The sequence below is a fragment of the Diorhabda carinulata genome, chromosome X, assembly GCF_026250575.1.
Source record: "Diorhabda carinulata isolate Delta chromosome X, icDioCari1.1, whole genome shotgun sequence".
NCBI classification, from domain to species: domain Eukaryota; kingdom Metazoa; phylum Arthropoda; class Insecta; order Coleoptera; family Chrysomelidae; genus Diorhabda; species Diorhabda carinulata.
Window position 1 is genome coordinate 44,430,455 of NC_079472.1, and position 20,706 is coordinate 44,451,160.

Sequence of the window (20,706 nt, forward strand, 5' to 3'; positions counted from 1 at the left end):
GCTTTATAAAAGACTTATACATGATAGAAGAGCTGAACAGAATGCAAAGAATCATACATCAATATTCCGTGGTGGTGTAAATCCCATAATCTTTCGGATTTGGCTCGCCTGTTAATAGTCATTAGACATTATTCTAATAAACAGAATTACTCATTTACTGGTATTGAAATGAAATGAAAAAATTTCTATTAATTATACTTTTAATATTCTTTATGGAATCGTTTTCGTTGTACTTCAAAAGAATTATATAGGTAGCTTCTATGCGTATCAATTTTTGCTTCGTTACACTTTGCACGACTTCCTTAAATAATAGCTTATCATATTTAAATTTTTTGCCACTTTACCCATAATTGGAGCCATAATCAATTCTGTTGGGTTTAATATAAAATATTAAGGTAGTAAACGTATTTCTGAGAATTGTATGAGCGCAACCATTCCATTTTCAAGTGTTTATCTATTGCCTTATTGGATTTAACTGAAATAGATAGTTCTGTTTTCGACATTTCCAAATCAAATACTATATCATTAAAATGAACCATTTTCAACTACATCTTTTTTATCCGCCATCATTTATTCAATCACCTACCACGGTAAGATGCATTGTCCTTCACAACACAAATATTTCATTCAACTTTCATTCAACAGCTTGATACTTTTCTCGAATCTTCACAAACTTTTGTAAGCAAGTTGTGTTGGTAACCACCAACCTGCTTTGATGCCATCATCGAAAAAACAGTCTTCCATTCTTATGTGTAGGATAATGAAACGTCTACCTTTAGAGGAGGGTTGTTTTAGTGACACATTATTTAAAGTATAGATTGCATTACTTTAGGTCTCATTTCTTTTTTATCCCAATTTCATATAAATATTGATATCGCCAAGCCGCGATATCTCTTTTTTGAACTGTCTACCTTGTATTCTACAAAAATACTTAAGGTCGCTTTTTAATAATTTAATCTCCAAGTACAAGGAGACTTTTATCAAACCTCTATCGTTGTTAATTTCTAACAGAATTATTTAGAGACATTCCGTTCTTGAAAAAGAACTATGATCATGGCGACTAGAAATAGTTTTTTAGGAACTAAGTGATTCGTTGTACTCCATTTCTTTTAATACCCTGCTAATTTACTAATCAAATATATATAAAAGCTGACTAGAAGCTTTCGGTTCCATTTTCTCTTGGATTATTGTCTTTATAAATATTTAAAAAAGATAAAAATGACCCAGGTGAAGATGTCATTATTGATATTATTGTCCTTCCTGGTATGTAATACAGTATGTTTTTATTCATTTATATATACATGTATAAATGTTTATATTGTTAGACTATCTGATGATTTTTCTACTTCTAATTTCACATTTTTTATTTGTTTATCTTTTGAGTTTTAAGATCCCATGTATTTTAAGCCTTAATAAAGATCAAATGAAAGAAGGAAACTTTGGCAATTTAGAAAACTCTTAGACAGTTCTATTTTGAGTCATCAATCAGCAACACCAATTGAAATTATAAAAATGACCCTTATTGAAGTAGGATTTCATTTAACCTCTTTCAATCATTCCTATCAATGTTAAAGTATGAAAAATACAACACCCCAAAACTTTACTGGAGAGAACTTTAAAATAAAATGGATACACGTCAATGAACCGCGTTTTTTAAACGCCCAGCCTTTAATTTGAGCGTACAAATAATAGAAAATGTTCTACTTTTACTTAAACTTATTGTATTATTGCGCCACATACTTTTATAAATTTGAAAAATTAGAACGTTAAGATTTCTTCGTCCATTTCACTCTCAGTACGTCTCACTGCCTTTATTGCTCCTATTGCTAGGTTTGGCGTGGTATTTTCAATTCTATTGTACTAATACTAAGATCTGTGATAAAGTTCTTTTTTCATTTATAATCAGATTCATAACGAAAAAATATTGACGTTGTGAGTTGTGGTGATTATTTTGACAAACATATAATTACTTCTTTCTTGAAGAGTATCTGTAAAAGTTTCGTTTGTTAATAATGCATTATTCCATCATCACTATCATCAATATTTTTGTGTCAGAAGGTGCCGAAATAGAAATAGTCGATTTGGTTTATAAAATTTGTCTGTAATATGTGAACTTTTTCGATCAATTTTCATTGCGTATGGACCATCGCTGATGACTACGATGTGTTTGTCAAAATCCATTCAGAACTTTTTTACGACAATTTTTCGCATTTACCTGTTAGATACACTAATCCTGAAGTAACCATTTATCCGTTCACAAAATTACAATTCAACTAACTCTCTGTCGTCAAGTAGAAAATAATATCAAATAAATTTACATTTTAAACTCCTTCTCTGTGTTTAAATCAAAATAAGTGATTTTCAAAAAATAAACAGATAGAGAAAATTTCGACGACCGTGTCTCCAGTGTGTATTCAAGATATTTAAGATAACCAATTTAAAAAAAGTCTCAGACATTCAAGACCCTCAAATTGAAGAGTTCAGTAAGGTTTCGGTCCTATAAAGATTTTTCCAATTGAATGTCAATAATACCCATATTCTGCTCAATATCAGACAATGCAAAAATCCAATTTAACTGTGATAGCTATATAAAGAAAGTTAATTTATTTCGACATTTCTTTTTATTGTGAAGAAAAGAATTTGATGATTGCGTTTTGTGGAAAACTTTTACTCGTGACTACTACAGCTCTATTAGCATCTCAAAGATACGTATAGTCGAACAAAAAAATATTGGGTACAAAAAAGTTGTCTATAATAACTTTATATATTAAATATATAACATATATAATAAAGTATTATATATTAACATTGTTGTATTTTTTACATTCTAACAACAATGGAGAAAGGATATAGATTTTTTTAGATATTTGAATCGGCTGATTAGAAAAATAGCTTGAAAATGTAAAAAATGTATACCGGAGGCAATGTCATAATTATAGAGTTCCATAACTAGTATAAATGGCCCATAAGCTTTGAGAAAGATATTGGGAAAAGAGTAGATAACTTTCAGACCGAACAAATAAGATAATATATTTATTACCGTATTAACTACCAAGATAGAGTCTGATAGAGACACTTAGCATGAGACAAACTAATACAAAGCTTTCGTCTTCTCCGACACAGTCATTTAAAATGCCATCTTTACACTATGGGCATAACGGATGACCTGGAGCGCAACTGGTGCATAGAGAAAAAACATCACAAGTAGAAATAGACCGAGAAAAAAGTGAAGAGATAAGAAATGAGAAAGAAGAACCTCTCAGGAAAATAGAAAAACTAGCGGAAAACAGGAAAGAATGGAAATAACAAGAGAGAAGAAGAAGGAATCGATTGAACTAATTGGAAATTTCAAACAATGAGACAATTACTACAGATTACAGGGCTTGCGTTGAGATTCTCATTGGTAGGTTTTTTGTTTGTAAGTTTGGATGGAATAGAGATACTAGGGGTACTACTAGGGTGGTGCCCTGTGATTATAAATAGTCGTCGGCTGTTTGGTTGACGACAATGTTCACTAGGTTACAGGAAAAGCAGAAAACGTGCACCACTGACGAGAGGTGAGATAAAATTTGGGGGGCATGATAATCACCTAACAGTGACAAGGGAATCATAAAAAAAGTCTGGGTAATTGTAGGAGACGCGAAGTTAATGACGAGAGCATAGCTAGTACAATTATGTGATGTACCTATACAAACAAACGGAAGTTAAAAATATTTAAGAGATTAATTTAACCACAAATAATATCTTGACACACTTACTAAACATCGAAGTATTTTATTAATAATTTCGTCCATGGTGAATACCACCTATTGAGAAGCGGAGTGAATATATATTGCAATCAATTTCTACTATTTCTACTAATATAAAAATAATATCAAAATAAGAATGGATATCAATACATTTTTGTACTTTGTACCTTGTACAGACTCGCGTAGAAATGAAATTAATGATTATTCAAAAATTTCCTGGTAGTTAATAGATGTAATAAAGTATCAATCAAAGTGAAAATATATATGTAGACACATATAAATATATTAATTATATTTTTCAGAATTATGATTAAAATAACTGAGAAATAAACGATATATCTAGAATTTTATATATCAGAGTATCTCTTTATTATTCTAGCTATACTCATTTCGGTTCCACAATCCATCTCATCCTTTTCTATGCAACGCTATTTGCCAACAGAATTATGAAACCTACTCTACTGTGATTTTGACTAGTATTGAAATGGAACATTGTTCTAAACTTCCAATTTATAAGAAAACGGTTTATAGAACTGCTCAACGATTATAGAAAAATAATTACCTGTGTCGGTCGCCGTTGTGATCCGTGATGGCGGCGCCAGGTCTATAGGGGGGAGGGCCCCCCTAGCCCCGCCTACCACATGATGACCTTTAGTATCTAGAAATAAAAAAAAATATCGGAATAATGTTTCAATCATTACAACAAATAAGTGTACACCTGAACTAATTGGTTTAGGGGTTAATTTTCTCATTATAAGGAGCAGTTACGTAGAATTGCAAAACAAACACTTGAGACAAGAAACAAGGCCAGAAATATGTTTCGTTTTTTATGCTTGTTTGATGTTGGAGTTAGATCATGTAACGTATATAACCTTAATAAATGGGTATTACAACATAAGAAACATTGATACCAACATAATGATAGACTGGTAAAAATAACAAGGGATAAATCTCTAATTTTAACACTGAATCGACCACGAAAGAGATGTAGTGAAAATCTAGAGCCAGAATAAAAGGAATAAAAGTACAACAAAAAGAAGTAGCATCTGTTAAATCAGCTATTCTAAACGTATATTTTTAATGCTTTCGAATGCATTGTTTTACTTTTGATATACATCCAGTGTTAATTATCCTTTTTTATTAATATTTTTATCCATCTGGGTATGGGGTCTGCGGTAGACTGTTTAGACTGTTTTTGTGTCTTTAGCTGAAGGGCAACTGGGATATCTCGTTCCAGAAAATCGTCAATAATTTTAATATAATATGATCTATCAAGAACTATAAAAAATTGTATTAACAATTGGTGGTGATCAAAGATGTTGGTGGGTTAAACTATTGATAGCCACAAGATAAAAACTAAGAATTTCATGTACTGTTTCAAGATAATTGGCAAGATAAAATCTTGGGGAATCATTCAAGAATAAACGAGCACCAATTCACTAACTCACTACGGTAGAGAATCCACTGTTCGATTGTCAACTAATGGACGGAACTAGGGAATTGAATAGATAATTTGAGTACATTTTCTCACTGATTTTTCTTGTTAAAGGAATCATCAATGATTCTTGATTTCCAGCTTGTTAATTTTTAGTGATCAAAAAAGTATGACAGAAAATACAAACTTGTCACTTCGTATGATTCCTTCAAAATGATGAATGTAAATTAACCTATAGCGCATGGACTATGAAAAAGATTTAAAAATGTCCAGATATTGAATTGAATGTTTCCTCACATCCACAAACATATTCAAATAGTGATTTTATTGCCCCGATTCATTCCAGAAACAGTGACATGACAGATAGTTATATCTGTTCCAGCTTGTTCTATGGAAATTGGAGGTAGGAAGCAGTCATTGCAAGAAAAAAATGAACGGTTGAGAAAGGAACTAACCAATGCTAGGAAAAAAGTCAATTACTTGAATACTCAATTGAGAGCTACAAAAAACCCAACTCTCTGCGAACGTTTTGTATGGAGAAGGAACTCTCACGAATTTTACAAAATCTCTTGTTAATATGCAATTACGACATAAGATGAAATCCCCATGGTTACTATCTGAATAAAAAACTGCCCTATCATTATGTTATAAATGACCTAAGACATACAGATATTTGCAACAAAAAGGATTCAATAAAAAAATTTTATGCACCTTACTTTAAAGGCTGATAAGATGCTGCCTTACGAGAAGAAATGTATTCTGATGTATGATGAAATGTCTATTAAGAATCTATAGTAACTGGAAAATTCCTATCGCCTAATTTCAGATAATAAAAGAATATTAAATTTGAAAAAGAAAATTGTTGGAAAAATAGACAAAATTCTTCCCGAGTGGTATGCAACAAATGCAATCTGTTGTAGCATAAGCAATACATTTTCAATTTATTATTGCAAACTCAGATTTTCAAATATTGTAAAACTTTTTCAAGTTCATTATAAACTAGACAAAAATGCAAAAAATTGTCGTACATTTTTCAAGGTCCATTCACAGTAGATTATATTTTCGATAAAAGGTGAATATTGAAATATTTGTGTGGATTGTGGTTTGATTTCCAATATTCAACAACAAAAAGAATAATGAATAACCAATAATAATCAACGTTTTTATTTATAGTAGGTGTTTCAGTAGTAAATGTGATTACTAGACTCAAGAATATCTAGAGGTCATCGCGAGAAGATTCTACATGTACTACATTTTTGGGATTTTACAGTCTTTTTAATGAAGATTCAGTTTGTTTAGTGGATTTTGTCCATTTTTTCTGTGGTCAAAATTAAACTACTTTGTGTATATTTTCTTGATAACACATAGTCCAAATAGGTCGGGTACTGGTTATAAAAAAAATAATTTCCAGAAAACAAAAATATTAGAATGTGAATAATGTTCCGAAGCAACACTATCATACTTTTTAATAAACATTTTGAGAATTTGAAAAAGTTTTAAAATTACAATAAATTCACTCAATTTGTTGAATTGTTCGAATTTCCCACTAACAATGTTGTAGCTGTAAATTCTGACAATTCTGATAATTTTTTCAAACGCTCAGTCTATAATTATTATAATTTATATCAACAATTTCATACAAAGTGAAGTTATTATTGTTACTTTATTTAATATTTCTGTTCGATATTTTCTAATAAATTCATTTGCTAAAACTTTGAGTGTTTTATTTAGTTATCTAATATGAAGGATGCAATTACCTCAGAGCAAAAATCCGTGGTTACTGACGTTTATGCCAAAATCTAACATTTTTTTTATTTACATTCATTTATTTCAATTTATTCATAATGTACTTCATAACTTCCCATTATATTGAAAATCAAAAGTTTAACTCATCCTACTCTATTTATATTGAAATCCGTCTGTTTACAATTTAACTGAAAGTCCAAGCATTAGGTAATGCTATAAGATGTTTATTGCCCAACCGACCTCTGACCTTTTAGAACCTTCGTGCTAAAAAATTATCCTCTAGGTATTTTTAGAATTATAAGCAACAAATAGATTTAGTAAGTTCCGAATATCGACGAAGGCATTTCTTCAAGAAAGGACATATTGCACAATTGAAGAATTCTACAATGTCATTAATTGAATTATTAGTACGATATTGTATTATGATACATTTAGTATATTTCATCTCGTTACGTTTAAAATATTAGTATAGTTAGAACTTTTTACAACTTTTTTTACATACATTCATGACCGAGGTTCTGAAATCGCAAATTCATATTACTTCAGTCACCAAAGGAAAGTATATATATATATATATATATATATATATATATATATATATATATATATATATATATTTTATATACTTTTGTGCAAGGATCCTTCTTTCTATCCCAAATTTAAGTGATTAGCAGATTATTGAAACATTATTTGTTTCATTTGCTAGTGCTACACGAACTCATTACAAAAATATTTTTTTATACATTGAAATTGATGATATTTCAAAATATTCAATTTCAATCTATCTATTGTAAAGATTCCTATCGAATAGGTAATTAGTGTCACTTTCGTAATAAAAAGTAAAATCATCAACAAAGTACTATCGGTTCGAATTTCGAAGATAAAGAAAACTTCACATTTAGTTGGGATTTTTCCAAATAAATTTAGTTGTTGAAAATGCTGTTTATTTCAGATGGCACTAAGCTACGGGTCATTTTTATGAAGAACGAGCGTAAAAGTAACTAGATGGCATACAAAATTGCCTCAAATGGTTTTAACATTGTCAGTGTTCTACTCTTTATACAATGGTATTACACAAGTTTTGAAGCCTGAAATCATTCTTATCTCCGAAACTTGGTTAACATCAAAAGATCCTGATTCAATGTACGATATAAGAGATTATTCTCTGTATAGATGTGATCGAAAGAATCGTCGAGGAGGGGTGTATGTATTTACTTGTCTACAGATATAACAAAGCATTTTGCTGTTAATCCTCTTGATTTCTCTGTCAGTAATATGGAAATATTAGGTTTAAAAATTTCTTCAATTTCGTTTGTGCTCCACATAGTTTGTGTTTATCGACCTGGAGACTCTCAACTAGCTGATGACACATCACTCATCGAAAAACTACAGTATTTTTCTACTCTCGAAAATGTTGTCATCATCGGCGACTTTAATTTTCGAGAACTTTCTTGGCCAATTCTAAGAACCGGTTTATAGACTTTGTCCTAAATTCTAATCTTAACCAGCTGATAATTGAACCAATACCTTTCAAAATCAATAATATACCATCTACCCTAGATTTATTATTTACAAATGACTAACAACTTCTGACTGAGTCCGTGATAGGCTCTACAATAGGTATTTCTGATCATGCAGTCATTACAAGCCAAATACAATTTAATGTTGATCTGCCATCTAAAAATAATAATGCTACAACTTTTGAAATAACTGATTTTGAGAACCTGAATCGCCACCTAGCTAGTATTGATTGAAATGATGAAATATTAAAAATAATTTACCCGGCATTCTGCCCACAAGAGTAATTTTATCCTTAGACCAACTTCATTTTACTCCTGAAACTGTCAAATGTCACCTTCAAAAGTTGAAAAACAACTCTTCTCCCGGTCTTGATCTAATCTCTCCTCTATTTCTAAAGATATAATGCTATCGCTCATCCTCTGTCTATAATAATGTCCTTGTCATTTAATACACACATACTACCTCCTATCTGGAAAACAGCCTCGGTAACACCAATTTTCAAGAAAGGCAATAAACTTAACCCCATTAACTATCGCCCTATTAGCCTCACACCAATAATCTGTAAGGTTATGGAATCTATAATTTCAGAATGTCAGTGAATTTCTTTTGATCGAAAAAATAATACCTGAACAACTACGGATTTGTAAAAGGACGTCCAACAATGACGAATCTACTTTGGTGTGTTGATGAATGGACAAAACCTTTAGACAAGAAAATCCCGACGGACATCATTTACCTAGACTTTGCGAAAGCGTTCGACCGTGTGCCAAAACGAAGATTACTGTATAAATTGAAAAATCTTGGTATACGAGGTGATCTACTGGAGTGGATTGTCTCATTCTTAATAAATAGAAAGTTCTGTGTGTAAGTGGGAAATTGTTTTTGAGCTAAGAAACCCGTATTAAGCGGTGTTCCGCAGGGATCGGTACTGGGTCCTCTCTTATTTGTAATATACGCAAGTGACCTTCAATTTCATATTCAATGCAACAAAGTTTTCTATGCGGACGATTCGAAAATATTCGCTGATTCATCTCTTCATATAAATCTTCAAGAAGATTTGGATTCAATCTCTAAGTGGTGCTCAGACTGAATGTTGCCTCTTAATGCAGATAAGTGTGTAGCTCTTTACTTAGGCAAAAACAATCCGAGACATACGTACTTCTCAAACGGTCACGCTTTAAATGAAGTGAATTCTTATAACGATCTCGGTGTTACAATTACTACGGATTTGAGTTTGTCCTAACATGTTACAAGTATTGCCAACAAAGCAAAAAGTAAGTACATAATTCAACTCGTTCATATAAAACTTATATTCGCCCAATTATGGAGTATTGGGGAACTGTGTGGTGTCTGGAACAAGTGCGGGATAAAGATCTTCTCGAAAAAGTTCAGCGTCGATCAACCAGATTAACTCCCGGGCGTACAAGACCTAGTTATACAGAAAGATTAAATATAATGGATTTAACAACCTTTGCACAACGTCGTCTTCGTGGGGATATGATAATCACCTATCGCATTTTAAATTTCAATTATGGTAATTTAAGAAACATATTTAATGTGGACACTGATTATCGGCTTTGAGGACACAGATGGAAATTGAAAAAAGAAATATTCACTTGTAGGACAAGGCAACATTTTTTGTGTAATCGTTTTTTTTTTTTAAATGGAATCATCTATCTGAATATATTGTAAGGCCACCGTCTGTCAATATTTTTAAGAATAGACGCTTTTCTATTTTCTAATTGAATTTTTTTTTCCTTATAATTTTCAATTTTCTAACTAGGTACTTTAATTACTTCAATTTTTGTAATATATATAGTATATTTCAGAGCTTATGGATCTTAGGGTCCCTGCCCGTACCTTATTGTGATAATAATAATAATAATAATAATAATAATAATAATAATAATAAAAATAATAATAATGATAATAAATAATAATTAATAATAATAATAATAATAATAATAATTAATAATAATAATAATATATAAATATGAGTTGTTTTTAATTTATAACCGCTTTTTATTAGTTGTGCTCTTTTGGATACGCATTTGATGCGAATTTATTATTTTTTAATTAATTTATTTGTTGCTGAAGCTTTATTTTTTACTGTACACAGCAAAATATATTAATTTGGAGAATCGTATCCCAGGATAGCTTGTTTAGTTTTTATGAAATCCATTCATAAGTGTTTCCAGATTTTCCAACATGGGAATAGACCTGCACTCAAATAAACACCTACCTAGGACGCAGCAGACACACAGAAAGTTGGAGAATCTTAAAATCTCTTCGAGAAGATAGATCAAAAAATCTTATGTCGCCAATAACATTAGAAAAATGGGATGAGTACTTCTCTAAATTATTTACCGAAACAAGGCCAGAGTTCGAAAATCAAAGACAGGGCAATATAAATATTATCACATCTCCGCTTCGAATTACAATTAAAGAAGTAAAAGACGTTTGTCAGTCTGAAAAGCTTTTTTCTCATCTGCAAATGCTTTTCCAGAAGTGTATAAATGGTGAAACGCTACCCGAAGAGTGGAAAACATCTTACATGACTACCGTATATAAAAAAGGGGGCAGAGAAAACTGCGACAACTACCGGGGACTTGCAGTGCTGTGTACAATATCCAGAATCTTTGAATAAATGACAAAAAATAGAATCAAACAGGAATATTGCAACAAGGAGGCAGAAGAACAGGCAGGCTTCAGAGCGGGATTTCTACTATTGATCATTTATTTAGTCTCGCAATTAATTGATAAAAAAACCGCCAAAAATCAAGAGCTCCACCTTTTGTATATTGACCTTAAAAAAGCATATGACAGCGTACCACAAACAAAACTATGGGATGCCTTGGAAAGAACAAATATAAATGCGGCCCTAATAAAAACAGTACGAAAGCTTTATGAAAACAATAGGTCCCAAGTAAAAATAGGAAACAAGGTCTCACAAGGATTCTCCATTAATAAGGGTTTGTCGCTTTTCAAGATATACCTAGAATACGTAGTAGCACACTGGTAAAAAAAATGTAAGAACATGGGCGTTCCACTAATTGATTCCACACTATATACCCTGTGTTTTGCAGACAACCAAATTATCTTGGCACAGGACTACGAAGACTTAGAATATGACAAGAAAGCTAGTAGAGGAATACAGAAAATGGGGTCTGGAAGTAAATTTGAGTAAAACGGAGTATATGTTTATTGGAGGAGAACAACAGAATTTAACACTTGAAGAAACACAACAAAAAATAAGTCGTTGGGCAAAATACAAATACCTAGGTATGATCATCACAAATGATGGAAGTGTACCATAATGTACCATACCACTATTATGGTACAAACAAATATCCAAGGAAAACAAACATCGAATATACAATAGCATAATAAAAATTATAACAACATATAGTATCAAAGTCTTGCCTCCAAAAGAAAAAACAGTAAAAATGCTTGAAGCCACAGAAATGGATTATTGGAGACGCGGGGCAGGAATCTCAAGACGTGAAAAAATAAGAAACGAGAGAATCAGGGAGATCATGAAAATGCAGCATACGATTACAGAAGACATTAGGGTGAATCAGTTAAGATGGTACGGACATGTCCAAAGAATGCCTGAAGACCGCATTCCCAAACAAATTTTAAATTGGACACCACGAGGAAGAAGAAGGAGAGGAAGACCAAGATTAAGATGGAGGGAGGTTATAGAGACGGATATTCGAGAAAGAGGATTAGAAGTAGATCAAGAAAGATGGAAACTGGGAAGACGGCGAAGAACGTTTTATATATATATATATATATATATATATATATATATATGTATATATATATATATATATATATATATATATATATATATAGATCCAGCGGTCAAATTGGCGTCGGTACTTTTACGGTATAGCCAGGAATCCTTCAATATACACCAATGTATATTTGCAAAATATATTCAACGGACAGGTTAGCAGCTTGATAATTTGGCAACGTTGAAATAGATATATTGAAATAGATATATATATATATATATATAGAGTTTATTAAATAACTTTCATTCTGCAGATTTGATGGCCGTATATGAATGTTATACTTGTAACGGAGGAAGTGGCATCTTAAAAAATATATTTAGAATCAACGTATTGGTTACGCCAAAGTGTATGGTGATTTAAATGCATTTTGCTTTCTTGGTCTTAATTTACATATATCCATTTCTATGAGTTGTTTGAGCATAATTTGATTATTATTTATTCGAACGTATCGCTACATGTCGCAAGTATGTTTGGGACGAACCAAAAAATTAACCATTTTAGTTTAAAATTGTGATCATATTCAGAGATCCGTATTGAAGCTTATAAGCAAAAGGTGCCAATTCAAATCTAATTTTTTACTGACTATTCGAAGCAACATTCAAAACTCTCCGAACATTTAAGAGCTGATTAAAAAAACTAAAAAACTGGACATTATTTAAGAGTCACCAATATGGTAGATCACAGAAACCCTTCTGTTGTCGATGTCTCAGAATAAACGTTAGTTTTATTTTGGTGCTGTTTTTTGGAAATTTCTCTATTCCATTTTTGTGATCTATGATAAGCAACCTGCATCCAGAATTGCTTATTTTTATTTTTTTATTTTATAAAAATATTGAATAGCTGAACAAATTTTTTGGCTGATTTTGATAATACTAAGAAAAAAATAACTATTAAAGAGTCTCTTCGGGCTATTACAAGCGGGCTAAACACAGACAGACGAAAAAGGACCCAAACAAACAATATTGATGATAGTTATCCAACTGCAAATCTTTGTTATGCTTAAAAAATCGTAGGAAGAAGAATTTTCATTGGTTTATTGATCTTAAAGATGAAAGAAGAATCCGTGATGCTAATACAAAGATGGGTAGTTCTTTAATAATGAATGATATGCGAGACCACATCCAGATTGAGTGATTTCAAAAGAGATGGGAATGCCATAGAGCATGCTTGGGATAAAATGGATAAAATACCATTGGCGAGCATGATCCTCGACCTGAATATTAGCTGTTGTTGAAACATTCCTTTTCATTAAATCCCTTGAAGAATTCCTTTGTTTTATTCTTTTATTTCAGCACTTTATCTAATTTTCATTATTCAAAGAGATGAGAAACGATTTTATGATTTTTGGTATTCAACAGTTAACAAATATATTCTCTTGTACCGTAAAATTTTGTTTCAGCTTTTAAAATCTGATTAAATAAATATTCTTAACTCTATCAATATCTTCAACTTTTGAACAGCTGTTCATTTTCAATTTTTTTGAATGTATTTGAATACAAATTCAGCATGTTTTGAAATTGATTACAATTGTTCAATAACGTCTTATTAGAACAAAGTTGAATTTTTCACATGAGACATTTTGTATCTTAGATTTCAATTTGTTGCAATTTGCCATCGTAACAAGAAATATTTTTTCATATTCCATATACGGTATTCCACTAGTTCCTCGTGAAAGTCGTATGCAGGTCACCACCTTCTGTACTTTGAAACGCACAACCCAAATATTCTGTCGTAGATAAAGGTTTTTAGGCCCACTCCAACTTAAAGATTTGATAAAACTCGAACCTCGTTTTGAAAAGTATATACATGTACAGAAGAACAACAAACTCTCTACAACAGTTTCACATTTTTGAGTCATCCTGTATTTCATTCTGCCAAATTTGAACAATGTGGCTCTTCTTTTAGATTGAATTGGCCCATAACTTATACCGAAACCTAAAAACTCTGAACTGTATAGTTTTTGTACTATTTAAATGTTGTTTATGAAACTTCCACCTATGAACCATTTGATTAGGGCCCTTAATGATACTTGTTGTGTCTAGCTGATTTTCATAATATGCTGATATAAATGCATCAAGCTATTCGACGCCATTTAAAGAAGAAAAATGGAGTTTCACTTTCGAAAAAGGATAACTCCTTCTTTGAAATTGATAAGCCTTAAGAAGTAGCGGTAAACGACTTGAAACTCTATCCATTTGCCGATTTTTCAAGAAAATAGGGTCCTATTACGAATCCACTTGGAATGCTCCCATCTACGTTTACAGACCACCTAGTCTGACTGCGAAATGAAAATTTGTTGTAGAACAAATAATGTAAATTTGTGACTGTTCGCATATCTACTTTCATGAATTGTCCACTCGTTACCGAGTAACACAGCTGCTATTTTTTGCAAGAAGTTCTCTCCTCAGAATAATTTTATCGTGTCTTTGTAATTGCAATAAGCTGTAACTGATTCTTTGGGACTCTCATATTGGTATCTTCACTATTTGCTAGTACAACATGAAATGTAACTTTCTCTGTATAGTATTGAGTTCCTATTTTAACAAACATTAGTTTCATATACCTACCTCTTATAATGTTACTGATGTATTGAAACTTTTCTCTTTTTTCACATACTTTTATCCTAGCATTATTGTGGAAAGATAATTTTGAACTATGTATTTCAAAAAATAAATGGCGTTGAAATTTTTACGGAAAACTGGTCATATGTTTTGAAATACCCGGTGTAAACCATTATCAAGTTCATATGGTTAGAATTGGGAAATAAAGCAGAATTTAATATTGACTGATTACGAACTGATGATAAATTTGGCATAAACTGAACCTAGGATCGAAAAACCAGTAAACAATATCTCATTGACATTTGTTTCTTCTACTTTTATTGATACTCTTACAAATTATTCTGATCATTTTTGTTGCTCTGTCAAGGGTTAGTAATTTATGCTTGTAGTTTTATAATGCTGCTCTTCAACTCAGGTTTTTTGCTTTTAACGTCTGACCCAACCATTCTGTATAATAAATATGGTGACAGTTCTTTATTATCAATTAGTCATTTATGAAAAATTACTCAGATCTAAAAACCTTAATAAAACTTCTAATAACTTTTCGCGCCCCGTGTATCCAATACTCACTGTATTTATATTTACAATACTTATACATTTAACGGGATGGACGACTTCTCTAGAGTATCTCTACGTTAATAATAATTGGCGCCCTTTTTTCGATAAGCTTCGTAAAGGGTTGGCATGGCGTCGTAACATCATTCACGGAGACAAGCAGAAAATAAATCTTTTCGTAGTTTTTAATAGTGTTGCAAGCAGTCAAAATGTCAAGACGTAAACGAAACGAACTAATTATGAGCCTAGCATTAGCTCAGGAGAAAGACTGTATGTGTACTCAAAAATTTCCTAATATTATGTAGATTATTTATCATGATAAAGATATCAAATAACTATGACTTTTACAATAATAGATAGATTTCTTCGGACATTTTTCTATCTAGTTAATTATGGATATGAATTTGGGATTTTATTTTGTGTATATGTTTGATATGTCTATTAGATTCTATTTAATATATATTTAATAAGAACACAGAGAATGCGTGTAAAATATATTGTTTTGTGCAAATTTTCGTGCGATATTTGCTGAAAATGTTAAAGTTACAACCTGTTAAATTAAGTGTAAGGGCATGAAAACAGTTTCCAGCTAATTGGTGGTGACATCTTGTGAATACAATACATACGTCATTATATTGTACAAAATAAAAAAAAATATTATTTTATTATGAAAAACATTTCAAAATTTCCTCAGAGGTGTCATGTAGATGTCAGGGAGTTTTTGGTGGTGACACCTCAATGTATTCCGAAAAAATATTTTCGGAATAACGCTCTGGCCGTTCCTCGAAGTGGAAAACAACTACACTACTTTCCTGGCTAATACCACACGAACATTGAATTACATCCACAAAGAAGAGCGACCGACCGTCGAGACAGACATTTCAATGTTTCGCAATTGCAAGGAGAGAGGTTTATAAACCGACACATTCGTGCGGAATTTTATCCATGCAAAGGGTAACATCGTAATTTTCAGTCTGGTTTAGGGGTACCAGACGAGAAAGTATTATGCCATCCTGATGAGATCATAACAAGGTCGAAACTAGTCGGTGGCTATACCTTTCTCCTTGCAATTGCGAAACATTGAGATGTCTGTCTCGATTGTCGGTCGATCGGCATCACGCTCTTCGTTGTGGATGTAATTCAATGTTCGGCGTGGTATTAGCCAGGAAAGTGCAAAATGACAGACAAATCTAAATGATTAACGAGTAATGTCAAACTAATAATACATTGTTTTTAAATCTCACGGTATTTTCACACTTGTAATCTCCTTTTTAATAAATAAAAGTTCAGAAATGCATTTTCAATATAAAAACGATTCCTTCTTTTCCATTGATAATTTGAAGTCGTCAATACTATATATTATAAGAGGGATAAGTACTGGAGACGATAGTTGACGTTTCCGTCTCTTGTGACTGAAAACATATTTTCGCTGAATTTTTAGCATTTGTAAAAAATATACTTCGACACTAACTTAGCACGAATGATGCATGTAGAATTTCACTTTTCAAAAACATACCTTGCTGTTGGAAATAATAAAAAATAGTTGCCTACACACACTTGATGAGTACTTTAATAAAACAAATTCAAATCAAGATAGAATCACTGGTGGTCGTGGAGCAGTCTGAAAATTAGCATCAATATTCAATCAACAGTTTCGGACTGGAGAATTGACTGTATTTCTAAAAAATTTTGAGAAATTGGCTCAGTACATCAACAATATTATTATTATTTCTATCATTACCAATCTTGTTGAAATAACATTTGGTTTTAGTTTCAATATAGGATCCATCTCTTACTTCAGAATCCGAATATGTTCCTTCGTCCACCGTATCAGATATGTCAACGTTTGAGTCCTCGCTGCTACAAGCAGCACCAGTTGAAACAAAATATGAACCACAGGATGCAAACAATATATTAGGAACTCTTGAGATGAATATTTCAAATAATATGAAAATTGATGTTTCAAGTGATGAAATCGCTGGTGATTGTCTTGCGGAAAGTACTAAATTAATGTCTGAACAATCTTTGAATGCAATTTTGGGCAGTTATGTTTCTCTTGTCTCAGTGTTTGTTGACATTCCTTAGCATACTTAAATTACCTGATGTCGAGGTTATCTTTTCAAAAAACATCACAAATTCATATTATTGTTGTAATAAGAAATGAGAGCAGAATTCATAATTAATATAAAACAAAAAGTATTACTTAAAAGCAATAATTTTAATCAAGAAATGAAGTTATCAGACATCCTTCAAACTGTTTTGATAGATATAAGGATTGCCATATACTGGTCTTTATTGTATTAATGATTCACTCATTATTCAAAGCGATTCATATTGAATCATGGAGAGTTTGATGTTATGATATTGAGAATTCACTTTTACCTAACTGAACCTAATCATTGTTTTGTTGATTCATTGAGTATCTAATTATTACATTTTATGTCATAGATAATGTAACACTAACGATAATTATACACGCTCACGGCCACCTGGTCAGGTTACGTTAGCTTCGGTTTGCAAAATAGAATTTTCTCAATTTTTCACATTGACTTGTTCAAAAATATATAATCAACATTTTTGATCATTTTATTACTTGAAGAAAAAAGTTATTAACAATTATTCGTCAATAAGCGTTTACATGAACATCCAAAACCATTATTTTCTGATATTCTCATATCTTCTATAAACACTTGAGAGATTTTTATTGGAATTAGATGATTTTTAGATTTTTTTACAGACGAAAATTATCGACATATTACTTATAACGTTTTGATACGTTGCCTCAGTTGATGAAAAAACAGAATATTATCAAGAGCAACATTGGTGCGACGGAAATTTGATTTATACTAGTAACTGATATGATTACAACGATAATATTTCATTTTAAGATGAGCCGTTGAATTAACAACGTTGTGCGGATGCCTGAGTGCAAATAATATAGATGTACAGAAGCCAGAGTGTCCGCTAAATGGTCAATATATACACGGATGCCAATCTGACCGTTCATTTAATCCTACATATACAAATAAGCGATACCAGAGCCATACAACAGAAACTCTGTGAACTTTAATTTAAAATCCATTCAAATATGGTGTAAATTGCACTCCGGCCCATTTTTACCTTATGTGATAGCTGATGAAATTCCAAGTCGAATGCACTATCTTTTTTCGATTTGCAAATTGGCATCTGTATATTGGATTCCAGATATCGATGGCTGCATTTAACGTCCCTCCAATTTTTAGTGCGTAACAATCTCAACAGGGTATCTTCCGTGCTTGTGTTATCACAACGAAATTCAGTTAACCACTTTATTGTTATTAAAATTGTTGGTGCAAAATTCTCATAGTATTGATCGAGCTCAAGCTTAGTGTAATTTTTTTTTTTTCAAAAAAAGTACGTACTTTCCTCGTTTTCTTCTCAAATCACAAGGCAGTCTTTTTGATTCGTCCTCGTAACATTCAAGTGGTTTTAAAGTGTAGTAAACAACTCAGAATTCCATTTGTAACTGACGGATTCTTAGTAGAGCGAATATTCAATAATAAAGGAAACTCTAATGTAAAATCTAGTACTGAAAAAATAAATCGGATTGAGAATTTTGAGAAAACCCAACTATTGGAATTTGAGCCTAGAGCGAAATATTGTTTTAATAACAGAGGCAGTGAAAAGGGGATCACGCGAGGATAATAACTATAATTCCAGGAATATGAGAGTAGAAAAAGTGTATGCTTCCACTGAAGATATTTCTGGAACAGAAAATTTTGACTCAATGGGAGATGGAATGACATAATAGAAAATTGTTACCGAATAAATAGTGGTACAATGGTAAAAGAGATCAAAAAATGACAATGTAAAATATATTTCTACATTTTTTGTAACTCCCAGTGCAAACTACAAACTGCAATCTGCCTAGCTGGCAATAAGCGTTTTTTATGACTGAATAGAAGACTTGTGGAGTATCACTTCTGTTTTATTTTTGATTTTTTCTGATTCTTTTTTTATATCGAAGATGATGACCGATCGGGAAGGCCAGTTTCTGTGTCAGTTCCGGAAGAATCGATGCAGTTCATGACATGATTTTATCAGACCGTCGAATTGGACTAAAACGGATATCTGAAGCACTGAATATTTCATACGAACGCGTTCATCATATAATTCACGTCAATTTGGACATGAGAAAAATTGCTGCAAAATGTATCCCCAAATGTTTGAATGTTGACCAAAAGCGTGCAAGAGTAAACGATATAGACTTCTTAAACCGAATTGTTACTATGGATGAGACTTGGGTACATTTCTACGATCCAGAAACAAAGCAACAATCGATGTAATGGCGACACTCTGGTTCTCCAAAACCTAAAAAATTTCGTGTCCAAAAATCTGCTGGAAAAGTTCTTGATTCAGTTTTTTGGGGTTGCGATGGGGTAATCATGATTCATCCTTATCCTAAAGTGTTTTGTTTTTGCAGGACAACGCCCCTGCAGACAAATCTCTTGTTGCCATGCAAAAAATTCGTGAATTAGGGTTTGAATTACTAGAACATCCCCCTTAAAGTTTTTTCCATCTGTGGAGGTCTGGTTTGCAGAGCAAGAAGAAACATTTTTTTAAAGGTATAAACACGTTGCAGGTTCGCTGTATTAAATATATCCAATAAAGAGGAGAATATGTTGAGTAATACCAGAGATGTGCAAAATAGGTTATAAAATGTATTTAAATGCAAAATGCAAATACTTTTTGTATTTTGTTATTTCAAATACAAAATACAAAATAGTTTTTCATTTTATATTTAAAATACTAAATGCAAAATACGTATTTACAAAATGCTTTATTAAAATAAAATACTTTTAGTATTAAATTATCTTTATTTTGTTGAAAAGTTTATTTATTTTAGCCAGCTAACAGGCTGGTAAATTTACTTTGATAACTTACTTAAATTAAATTTATTTAACAGATTTTAATAAAATAATTTGCTCAAATACACTGTCGCTCATCTTTCTCCTGTGTGGTCTCATAATCATGCCACCATAAGAAAAGAGCCTCTCTACTGGCGCATAACTAGGCAAGCAGGTATTATATTTCAAGAATAACATCTTTACTGTAGGATATTTATTTAATGATTGCAGGCTGACATCATTATCCTTCAAATATTGCAATGATTCCAGGTCAATAGTGGTGTTTGCATTTGCACTATCACTAGCTAGTGAGGAATCCGAATCATCATAGAACATGTAGTAGGATTCATTTTTTTCTTTCTTGTGTGATGATTGGGATGTATTATTTAGATCTTTATGATCATTTTTAAGTTTTCTCACTTCTGCAAGGAACAATTCCTTGCAGAATTCCAA

At 31.7% G+C, this 20,706-nt stretch overlaps 1 protein-coding gene across 3 annotated transcripts in view; it reads right to left on the minus strand.

Annotated features, from left to right (window-relative positions):
* The window catches only part of LOC130900633 (inactive rhomboid protein 1), a 302,734-nt gene that overhangs the window by 255,917 nt on the left and 26,111 nt on the right, over nt 1-20,706 (minus strand). For all 3 annotated transcript variants that reach the window (XM_057811369.1, XM_057811371.1, XM_057811370.1), the window contains one exon: nt 4,312-4,407. The gene's annotated coding sequence lies outside the window, so the exon portion shown is untranslated. The remainder of the gene's footprint in view (nt 1-4,311; nt 4,408-20,706) is intronic.